Here is a 12,437-nt window from a genome sequence, read left to right as displayed (position 1 = left end):
CGTCGACCTGCGGACAGCCTTGATCAGGGTTAATGACAGTACTGACCCTCTCCAACATCGCTGTATCCTCTGGGAGGGTCTGCTTTTAGCGTCTTCCGTTCTTATTTATTTAACCGTAGCTGATGGTGTTGGCATCTATACTGATGATATCCAACTGTGCCTGAACACCACTTCTCTCCCGACTCCTCTGTCATTCATAATTTATCAATAATTTCATCTGAATGCCTGCCCAATTTCCAGCATTGGATAACCATAAACATTCCCTTAGTTAAATATTGTGAAGTGTGAAGCCATTGTTTTAGTCCCCAAGTTCGACCTGAGCACCCCCCGCCCCTCCCCCAACCCCAGTAACTCTGTTGACATCCTTCTTGTCACATTTAAAACTAGGATCGATAGATTCGTGATCAGTCGGGGGATGAACAGTTACAGGAAAAGGGCAGGAAAGTGGATGTGGGGAATGCCAGATCAGCCACGATCCTACTGAATGGAGGAGCAGGCTCAAGAGGCTGAATGGCGTATTGCTGTTCCTATTTCTTGTGGATCCCGAGCCTTTACCTCTGATACAGGACACTGACTTCAGTTTGTGCCATTACTGAGAGTGCTGATGTTCCCTTGTGTAATATCAACAACTTAGCAGCTGCTGAAACCTCTTGCTCCTTTGTTACCTCTGAACACAATATGCCAATGTGTTCAGGGGAGGCGATGGCCACTTTATTGTCACCAGACCATTCACCCAGGTAATGTTCACGGGACTTGGGTTCAAAACCTGCCACGGCAGATGGTGGAATCTGAATTCAATATAAATCTGGAATTAAGAGTCAAATGATGAAATCGTTGTGGTTTGTTGTAAAAACTTATCTGGTTTCCTGCTGTCCAAACCTGGTCTGATCTACATGTGATTCAGATCCACTGTCAGCTGGTTGAATCTTCACTGCACTTTCAATCAAAACCTCCAGGCAGAAGTTCACTATAACCTCCCTACTTTTATATTCCATTGAAAGGCCAATCTCCCTTTTGCCTTCCCGATTACTCACTGAACTTGGATGAAGAGTTCATGTCATCCTCACCACCTGCATTCTAATCAACTGTCTCTACTGCAGTCTTGGCAATAGTACATTCACTTCACTTATCCAAGTAATTCATATCCATATTGTAAATAATTTTGGCCGCAGCATAGATCCCTGTGGCACATTGCTAGTTACAAGTTGTGATCCTGAACATGCCCCTATACCTACTATATCATTGGTTAGCCACTCATCTATCCATACGATTAGAGTGTCTCCAATAACATGTGAATATCATTTGCTCTGCCAGAAACTCTTCCCAAACCGTCCATGAAAAAGTGATGGTGAGCTGCCACTTAAATTGCTTCACAAATATGATGTGGTCTATAATAAAGGTTCAGGAGCGAGTTCCAGGATTTTGATCAATAACATCGAAGCAATGCGTATATGTCACAGTTGGAATGTTGTGTTCACACTTATCTCCTCTTGCTGGTTGAAGTGATGGAGTGGAAGTTGCTCTTGAACAGCCGCCACTCATATAATCAAGCCAGACAGATCAATTGTGGCCAGAGACATTGCCATTTTGACTTCTCATCAATCTACATTCTTTCCATCCAAGTTTTAGTCACATCAAACTGCCTCGCAATGCTGTATGGCCACAGTAAACTATAATAACGTGAAGATCGCTGGGATGATTTTCTACATCCGACTGCAATATAATCACAAAGCATTGTTTCCAGTTTTGGTGGAACAAACGACATCGTATTGGTGGATAATTACAGTTAGTGCAAACATAGCTATCCATCGATATATAGTAATTCTGATCACTTCAATGGCAAAATTTCAATTCAGAAACCAAGTGCACTCGGCTGCTTGTAACACAGACAACATGACAAAATGGCTCATAGGAGGAGAAATGGGACATTCAGGAGGAGTGTAATGTTTGCTTTTGGTCACCTCCACAATTGTTAGAAAAACAGGTTGAAAGGATTCTTAAAAGGTGGCTGAAGTAATAATGTGGCATAACACTTCAGACAGCGCAAAGTGGAAGATCACTTTCTAGTGGAAGAAAAAGACATATCTTATTTCTGAAAGAACTGGGAAACAGAAGAGGGAATGAAATCTGACTTGGGAGCTATTTCCTAATTGTTGAGAATGTTGTTTCATCACAGTCTTGGTTTAGAGCATAAGCTCTTAATCAGGAATAAAGGGTGGCCCAAGGGGGCTGAGAGGTAAATGGGAAGGAAGTGGGGCTGGATGAATGGCAGCTGGGAATGCAATAGGTAGATGGAGGTAGGGATTGATGGTAATAGGTCAGAGATGAGGGTGGAGCAGATAGGTGAGAAGCAAGGTGGACAGGTATGACAGGTCAAGAGGTTGGTGTCGAATTGGAAGTTTGGATCTGGGACAAGGTGGGGGAGAGGAAATGAGGAAACTGATGAAATCTACATTGATACCATGTGGTTGGAGGGTCCCAAGTCAGAAGGTGAGGTGTTTTTCTTACAAGCGTCGGGTAGCAAGAGTTTGGCAGTGGAGGCGGCCCAGGACTTGCATGTCCTTGGCGGAATGGGAGGGCGAGTTAAAGCGTTCAGCCACAGGGCGTCGGTCGTTTAGTTTTAGTGTCCCAGAGCTGTTCCCTGAAACGTTCCGCGAGTTGGCGTCCAGTTTCCCCAATGTGGATGAGACCATATTGCAAGCAATGGACATAATCTTATAAATAGATTGCATAAATCTTAGCCTGCCAGAGCTCTTTTCTTTAATTAAATCAAAGAAAATTTTAACTAAATTGGGTGACTGCATGAAACGGTTTGTTGGTCAGATTTGAATCATCACTCCCAAATGAGACAATGCCATGAATATCAGTGAACTGCTCTTTTTGTTAAAAACCACAAGTTCTTGATGTATTTTCACAACTTACTGGTATTCACATCTGCACATTCAATGTCAAACTCTGACATCAGAAATGAAATTACACCATTAATTTTGACTTTCAATATTCGAAGAAGCAAATTAATAGCACACAGTCAATACCCAGTCTGAATAATATGAAATTAAATTTAACCAAAAAAACATAAAACCAAGCTGGGAGATAAGAAATGGGGGAAGGGCATAAAGCAAGAAATGCAGCATCATAGAAGGTGCTCCTCCAGGGAGTGTATTTTACCAACTACCGCTGCTAAATATAAACACACTGATATGATCCTCCGGTTTTAATGTAAACCATAGCCCCATACAGTAGGAACCATTAAATGAGTTAAAAATACAAGCCTTGAGCAAATCCAGCCTCCAGCCTTACCCCCCGCTTCTTGGAGCTTGGACCTTCCTCAAGCTCCGGCGGGTCGTTGAACTCCTGGGCTCCAGCTGCCACTCCTCCACTGAAGAAGTTTTGGGAAGCAGATGCAAAGGCAAGATACAGAACAGAGCACCATTGTAAATGAAAGCAGCTTACGAAGACATTGGGCAATAGCATCACATGGTTTTTACCCATCGACCTCTGGGTTATGTGCCCAGCACACTCACGCAGCACTACTCTGCTTCTGGGCTCCCAGTAGCTGGATTGTGGATCAGTTTAAAGTAGGTCCTATATCTCTGACAACATCGGTACACAAGGCAGTGAAGAAAGATTTCAGCACACTGGCCTTCATCAATTAGGGAATTGAGTATAGATGTTGGCAAGTTATGTTGTAGTTATACAGGACGTTGATGAGGTTGCACCTGGAATATTGTGATCAGTTTTGGTCCCCTTGGTGTTCTGACTTCAACTCTGGGTTTGTGTTGAACTTGATGGGATACTTTGTCCAACTTAGCATGTTTAAACAGTATCGCTCAGATGATTGATTTGAAACTTTTCAGGAAGTGAGCTCAATAAGATTGAACTATTCAAAGTTACTTGGACCCTATTTTAAAATTACATCAGGACCAGTAGTCAAAGACACGTACAGCATGGAAACAGACCCTTCGGTCCAACTTGTCCATGCTGACCTGATATCCTAAATTAATCTAGTCCCATTTGACAGCACCTGACCCATATATTCTGGCAGCTCATTTCATATATGTACCACCCCCTGCATGAAGACGTTGTCCCTTTAATATATTTCGCCTCTCACCCTAAACCTATGCCCTCTAGTTCTGGACTCCCCCACCCCTGAGAAAAGACCTTGTCTATTACCCTGTCCATGCCCCTCATGATTTTGTAACCTCTATTAGGTCACTCCTCTGCCTCCGATGCTCCAGGTAAAACAGCTCCAGCCTATTCAGCCTCTCCCTGGAGCTCAAACCCTACAACCCCCAGCATCATTCCCATAAATCGTTTCTCATGGAGAAGTTAACGTTTCAGTCCTGAAGAAGGGTTAATACCCAAAACGCTGACTACTCCACATTCTGAGGTTGTATTCTCCCAAACTCCTGCTTGCAACTTCGGGTTGCAATATGTAGTGGCTCAGTGGTTACCACTGCAGCCTCACAGCGCACGGGACCCAGGTTTGACTCCAGCCTTGGATAGCTGTCTGTGAGGAGTTTGCACAATCTCCCAGTGTCTGCATGGGTTTTCTCTGGGCGATCCTGTCTTCTTACATAAACCAAAGATGTGCAGGTCATGTTGATTGGCCATGCTTAATTGCCCATAGAGTTAGGTACATTAGTTAGAGGGAAATGGGTGTGGATGGGTTACTCTTCGGAGGGTTTGTGTGGACTTGTTGGGACAAATGGCCTGTTTCCTGTAGCTAATCTCATCTGCACTAATTTTGTCTCTAACGAATGGCAGAGTAGACTCGACGTGCCCAATGGCCTAACTTCTGCTCCGATGGTCTTGCGGTCTGAGGTTTATTTGGATCATTTCATTGGCAATGTGCAGTCCCTGGCTCAATGAGCAGCAGTGCCCCCGCTGGTGCTTCCGCAAGTTGCAAGCAAACATGAACCTCTTCCCACACTCGGGCCAGCTGAAGGGTCTCCCACTGCTGAAGGACACACAGGTGTTTCAGCAGGGTGGAGGAATTGCTGAAGGCCTTCCCGCACTCAGGTCAGCAGAATGGCCTCACCCCCCCCGCCCCCGTGTGGACCAGCTGATGCTTCCGCAGTGTGGAGGAGCGGATAAAGCCCTTCCCACACTCGGGGCAGGAGAACGGCTTCTCCCCGGTGTGGACGGACTGGTGCCTCAGCAAGGCTGAGGAATTGCTGAAGGACTTCCTGCACTTAGGGCAACTGAACGACCACTCCCCCATGTGGACTCACCAATGGGCCAGCAGGTCGGAGGAAAGAGCAAAGCCCTTCCTACACTCGGGGCAGAAGAACGGCCTCTCCTCAGTGTGGACCCATTGGTGTCTCAGCAGGTGGGAAGAACTGCTGAAGGCCATCTCGCACTTGGGGCCGGAGAACAGCCTTCCCCGGTGTGGACCAACTGTTGCGGCAGCAAGCAGAGGAATCACTGAAGGCCTTCCCACACTCAGGGCAGCAGAAGGGCCTCTTCCCCTCTGTGGACCCACTGGTGCTTCAGAACCCTTTCAAATTTCACAGTATCCTTCTGATAGGAGACCAGAATTGCACACAATATTCCAAAACTGGTCTAACCAATGTCCTGTACAGCCACAACATAACTTCCCAACTCCAATACTCAGTCAGAGGATTGGGAAAGCTTTCAAAACCCGCAAAAACAAACAGGAAAGAATGGAGGGACAAACCGAATTTTTGAGAGTCAGCTTGGAAGCATCAATGAGAAATCGGCGGACTGGGTTTATTGGGTACCCGTTCTCCTTAAATACACTATATACGTATTCCTCTTCTGCTCTTCGTAATTTCTCTGTGCTGCAGTGTGTAGTGGCTCGTTGAAATAATGTCCTGATGCAGCAACGTTTGTGGTTGTTGGGATGATTGTTTCTGTGGTTAAATATTTGGTTTGTGTGTGTTGTTTTTCTGTAGACGCTAGTTTGAAGTTCCCCATTGACTGTTCGCTCTACTGTGACATCTAAGAATGGTACTATGTTGTTGTTCTCCTCTTCAAACCAGGAGCCCCCCTCAGGCCCAAAGCTTCACCATTTGGAACACCAATATGCAGACTAGTGAAAGGCCTCCACTGAAAACACCAAGTCGAAGATTCACGCCACTCCATTTACTCCATCCAAGAATTCCTGAACACCAAAGACACTAAGATAGAAGAGGATGGAATAATGCTGTTCTTTGACATAACAGCCCTGTTCACATCCATTAACATCAACTTGGCCAAAGAAAACTGGAGACACTACTCGAAGAACCAGAGACACAAACACAGCACCAACTTCATCAGCAAAGATAGCACTGTCAACCTCGTAGAACTGTGTCTTACCACCCACTTCGTATTCAGTAACAAGCCCTCCAAACAAATCAACGAAATACCCATGAAACCACCAGTATCAGGATTCCTCGCAGAAGCAATAATGCAGAGACTCGAACAAACAGCCCTTCCAACGATCCACCCAAACTTTGGGTCCACGACAGTGATGACACTTTTGTCATCAAAAAATGAAACAAATTAGAGGAAACCTACAACACCATCAACAATATCCTCGCTGACATAAAATTCACAAAAGAGGAGAACAACAACAAAGTGCCATTTCTGGATGTCACAGTAGAGCAAATGTCAATGGTAAATTCAAAACAGCCTCTACAGGAAAACAACACACACGAACCAAGTACTTAACTACAGAAGCAATCATCCCTCCACATACAAACAAATCTGAATCAGGACACTATTTCAACGAGCCACGATACACTGCAGCATCCAGGAACGACTATAAATAATTACACAGCGCATTTAAGAAGAATGGGAGCCTGCACCCCTAAAAATGGTTTCCCTGACCGGGAATCGAACCCGGGCCACGGCGGTGAGAGCGCCAAATCCTAACCACTAGACCACCAGGGAGATGCGGATTCCGCTTGTCAGCTCTCCTAAAAATTACTTTCCTGCCCGGAAATCGAACATGGGCCGCGGTCGTCAGCAAGCTTTCACCTGTGCATCCAACAATGTCATTTCTTGTATCCATTGCTCCCGATGCGGTCTCCTCTACATTGGGGAGGCTGGAGACTCCTCGCAGAGTCCAGTCACGGCACTTGAGGGGATATTTCCAGGACAACCGCAACAATCAACCCCATCGCCCTCTGGCCCAACATTTCAACACCCCCTCCCACTCTGCCGAGGACATGCAAGTCCTGGGCCTCCTCCATCGCCGCTCCCTCCACACCCGATGCCTGGAGGAAGAACGCCCCATCTTCCGCCTCGGATAAATTCAAACCCAGAACATTAATGTAGACTTCACCAGTTTCCTCATTTCCCCTCCCCACACCTTACTTCAGTTCCAAACTTCCAGCACAGTGCTATCCTCATGACCTGTCCTACCTGCCAATCTCCCTTCCCACCTATCCGCTCCACCCTCCTCTCTGACTTTTCACCTCCATCCCCACCCCCATTCACCTATTGTACTCTTTGCTACCTTCGGCCCAGCACACCCCCACCCCCCAATTTATCTCTCCGCCCTGGAGGTGTCCTGCTTCCATTCCTGATGAAGGGCTTTTGACCGAAAAGTCGATTTTCCTGCTCCTCGGAAGCTGTCTGACCTGCTGTGCTTTTCCAGCACCACTCTGATCTAACCTCTGGTTTCCAGCATCTGCAATCCGCACTTTTGCCTACCCAATAAACCCAGTATGTCGATTTCACATCAACAAACTGACACAAGCAGACACAACGTGTGCAGAAACCCTAGCCACATTACTTTACATAAAAGAGATCTGGGAAATGATGTCCAGACAACTCAACGCTCTCAGCATCATGGTAGCCCACAAACCTACCAACACACTTAAAGAGCGGCTAATGAACCTGGAATAGCCTATACAAACAACCCGCAAACGAATGTTATTTACAAAATACCATACAAGGAAATATATACATGAACTCTGCCGCACAGTTCTCTGTGGCAAGAAATGCTGGGATGAGATAAGGAAGATGTTTTTCAGCCAAAACGAATCGGCACTGACTGGACAGCCATTTAAAATCAACGCTGTCAGGCCAGGATCGAAGATCCAACAGGATGAACAGATTTCTTATTTCCTGAAGATTTACAAAGCTGAGACTGGGTTTTGGTGTTTGTTCCCTTTCCACTCCCAGGAGCTGCAGTGGTTGGGGAGGTGAGTTGGAGAAAGTGAAATATGTCCATGAGCAGCGTGTGGGGCGATTTCAGCTTCCCCATCTCTGACAGCGATGTGACGTGACTCTGATGTTCTCAGGGACACTTACTGACGCAAGACAGTAAAAAGATTCCCATTCCCGCAAATCAGGAATTCAAACCGTATGCCAGCTTCAGGACAATGAGAAAGATTAATTGGAGTGTGTGAAGAAGCTGTGAGCTGCATTTCAAAGAGGTAGGTGGAGTCAGATGCGTCATCCATTGCGCCCCGGCACTGTGCGTACCTGACGCCACCATGCTGCAGAGTTCTGACGTTAACACGGACATGCGCAGCAATGGGAACATTCACAAGAGGAACAGCCAAAGATAATCACCGTCACTGCTTCCCTTCCATTGTCCCAACTTGGTGAAGCAGTATCTTTCACTGGCAAATAAAACACATTCGTCCTCAGGTGCCTACTTCATTTCGATCACGACTTCACGCCCCTCACTGTTCTCGTCTCATTTCCAAACACTTGGCTCATAGCCTCAAAAGTAGCTCTGTGCGTATCTGCTTGTTCCACCCTGACAGGCAATGGGTTGCAGATTTCCAACCCCTCCAATGATGTGAATCTTAAAGAAGAAACCGGGGAACAGTCTTCCTTTCTTTTTGACGACATTTCTCAACTATAGTCGGCAAGGTTCACACCTGCGTGGGGAAACCGCAATCGATCTCAAATCCATCGTATTAACCACTCGACCCAGGAATAAAGAACCACACTGACAGCTTCATTTCCCAGGTCTCTCTGCCTGTAGAGCTGAGAAATAGTGAGTTATTGCTGGGTTTGTTTGAATACAATCACTTCACAGGTTTCGAAAGGGTTACATATCTGCACATGGCGAGTCTGGTTGTTTCATCACGAAAGATGAAATAAACTTTCAGTTAAAAGCAAAAACAGAAATTGCAGGAGCAACTCAGCAGGTCAGGCACCATCGGTGGAAAGAGAATCAGAGACAATATTTCAGAACTCTGTTTTCTCCCACAGGTACTGCCAAACCGGCTGAGTTTCTCCAGCAGCTCCTCTTTGTGTCTCTGATTCTCAGCATCCGCAGTCCTTTACGTTAGAAATTAAATCAATTCAGCCTCATGTGCAGGAATGAGAATCCTTTCAATTTCCCAAAAATTGGCAGAGATTTCAAGGCATTTGGAAAAAAAAGTAAAAGTGACATTAGGAAGAACACTTTCTTGTCCCTGTCTGACCGTGACAAGGAGGCAGATTCAAGAACAAAAAAGGGAATTCGGTGGTCATGTCCAAAGTAACAATGTGGAGATTTACAGGGCGAAGGCAAGAGAATGATACGAATAGATACTCTCATTTACTTGCTGTGTAGAACCAGCAGAGCTAATGTGGGCCTCAAATTGCGCTGTGACACGTGTTGTGATTCAGAGTGAACTCACAGTTCAATCAACGGAAGGTGGGGATTTAGAAAAGTTTATATTTATATAATCTCCTCACGTCAACGCAACAACAAAGTGGTTTAATTATCCGCCAGTGGAGAGAACCTGGTTCCTGGAGATGGGACAAAGAGCTGGCTCAGGGATATCAATCCACATTGCTCTCTTTGCCACGAGTTCAGAGGGAGAACATTGGAGGGACAAAGGAGAGAATAACGATCTGTGTCGGAGGGTGACGAACTGTTCATGGAGACTATTCCTGGCTAACAATAAGTCGTGTGTAACAGCAGACGATGTGATAACACGGCCTCGTGTGGGTGTGGTAGGGATCAAGGGCATGGGGGTGTTCGGGTCCAAATAATATTGAACTCGATCTTGAAGACTGGAGGATTCCAAACGGAAAATGAGGCGCTTGTCTTCCATCTGGAGCGGAGCTTTGTTGGAACACTGCTGCATGTCTGAGACAGAGATGTGGGCCAGGGAACAGGGTGGCGTGTTAAAGTGACAGGCAACCAGAAGCTCATCGCCTCTGGGTGGGCTCGATCCACCAACCTTTCGATTAACAGCCGAACGCACTGACCAATTGCGCCACAGAGACAGGCGATGACGTGGGCTGCGCCATCGCTTAGGGGAGGCTATTAGTGAATTCATAATTCAGCCTCCCGGCCTCGATTTCCAGTTGTCGTCTATCAGTTTTACTTTTCCATAATATAGCCTGGGACATTCATTGTGGAGACACCGGGGACAGGCTGGAGACACATCCATGTCAGGAGGAACTAGCTTTCTTACTCCGGGCCGTCACCCTTCGAGCCTTTCCGTGTTTTGCCTGTTCCCGAGTTCTCTCATTGGCTCGGAGGCGAGAAGGGGTTTGAATTCCTGATGTGCAGGAACGACAATTCTTTCAATGTCTCAGATCAGTTCATGTCCCGAGAACATCAGAGTCAATCTCCCGCAATCTTCAACAAGGGGACGGTGTCTGGACTGTCTCTACTCAGTCGGACAGTTCATCTTTCATTCTCCTCGAAATCCGCTTCCCAAAGAGTTTCTCAAGGTTCACAAAGCTGGAGACTGGGATTTCTGTTTTGCTTCATGAACATTTTTCCATTTCGTAACTGACAATATTTTGCCAAAACATCTTCCCAATTGTACGCCATGATTCATTTCCAGGGATGAGGAATTTCCATTTTGGAGAGACATTCCCAAGGTTGGGAATGTTCGCTTTGGAGCAAAGAAGGTTAACTGGAGATTTCCTGGGGCTGTTGATCATGATGGGAGAAGAAGCGGTGGGAATGGGCAGATTAATGATGAGAAGAATCAATTGCCACTGACCAGAGTCAGTTACCAGAGGACAGGGATTGAAGTTCTTGAATGAAAAGCAGCACTTGTGCCTAATAAACGTAGAGAATACTGCAGAAACCCAACAGGTCGAGCAGCATCTGTGGAAAGGGAAGCAGAGCTGACGTTGTGAGGCTGGTACGTTGTTTGTTCACAACCAGATTTTCCTGCATGGCAATCAATTCCCAGACTTGAGAAAACTGGATTTTATCGAGACGGGTTTTGTGAAGTTTGAGCGATAATGCAACCAACAGGAAGTCATTTAAAATCGCCAGTGAAGAAAGCATAGTCAGCAGGTTACCACCCTGAGCGGGGGAGCCCCAAAGGATCTCTACGCCAGCACCTTAAGTGTTCGGCGACAACTACACGCCCAAAGTTGTGGTCTAAAATTTCTCATGGAATGGTTCTAACAGGAAAGGTGAGTATTGGGCTTTTCCTGTCCGCGCCATAGTCCCAACGTATCCTGTTCCCCTGGATTTGATCAGGACAGAGGAGGCTGATGGGAGATCGAACTGAACTACACACATTGATGAGTGATAGAACGGGTGGAAAGGATCCATTCCCATGCATAGAGAGATTAATAATCAGGGCCGAAAATAAGGAGCCACTTCAAGAAATTTGGGGTTCATTCAGCAAAGCTAATGTGGAACTGTTCACAGAAAATTGTGGTGAAAGTCTCTCGAGTTATTTTGATGAGAAGTGTTGATGATGCTAATACAATCGATAGGATGAACGTAGATTGGTAAATGTATTTGGTGACAGTTCTATTCTAGCCCTGTGAGCGAAACCTGGATCTGAAGGAATAAAAGGGACATTAACAACATCGATCTGAAATTGGATACGTGACAAGAAACAGAGCCATCATTAACAGTTGGCTTTTGAACTGGAAAAGTATTCTCGTGAAATTAGCTTGTGGCTTGAGGTATGCAAGGTCAAGATAATTTAGGTAAAACACGGAAACGCTATCCTCATTAGCAGACAGTGAAAGGATTACAAGATGCAAATTAAACATTTTCGATAAGTGATACAGGGGACTGGGAAGATAAGTATTATAAACTGTGAACAACAAAGTTCTGGAGCACAACACTTACATTCAAAGACCGAAAACATCCAGGTCCTGATTAATCAGATGGCATTGTGGTGCTTTTCTGCAAAACATCCACTTGCAATGTCCTACAAAAGAGTGACAAAACCCATCCCTGTCATCCCAGGATAGAAAATCCGAAGGGATGAACCTTTGCTTATTTTCTGAAGATACACAAAGCTAAGACTGGGTTTTGGTGATTATTTCCTTTCCACTCCCAGGAGCCGCAGTGGTTGAGGCGGTGAGTTGGGGAAAGGAAAGTGTGCCCGTGAGCAGCGTGTGGGGCTATTTCAGCTTCCCCTCCTCTGACAGCGCTGTGACGTGACTCTGATGTTCTCAGGGACATTTACTGACGCGAGACAGTGAAAAGATTCTCATTCCCGCAGATCGGGAATTCAAACCATATGCCGGCTTCAGGACAATGAGAA

At 45.9% G+C, this 12,437-nt stretch overlaps 1 protein-coding gene and 1 non-coding gene across 2 annotated transcripts in view; both read right to left on the bottom strand.

The window, feature by feature from the left end:
- The window catches only part of LOC148143556 (uncharacterized), a 188,550-nt gene that overhangs the window by 161,460 nt on the left and 14,653 nt on the right, over positions 1–12,437 (bottom strand). The gene's annotated exons all lie outside the window — the stretch shown is intronic.
- Positions 6,826–6,897, bottom strand: trnae-cuc (transfer RNA glutamic acid (anticodon CUC)). The gene has a single exon. It is a non-coding gene; the product is annotated as a tRNA-Glu (tRNA).

This window comes from Chiloscyllium plagiosum, unplaced genomic scaffold (genome assembly GCF_037043375.1).
Source record: "Chiloscyllium plagiosum isolate Xiang-an unplaced genomic scaffold, Cpla_swu_hap1 HiC_scaffold_27, whole genome shotgun sequence".
Classification (NCBI taxonomy): Eukaryota; Metazoa; Chordata; class Chondrichthyes; order Orectolobiformes; family Hemiscylliidae; genus Chiloscyllium; species Chiloscyllium plagiosum.
This window is presented reverse-complemented; position numbering and strand designations above follow the sequence as displayed.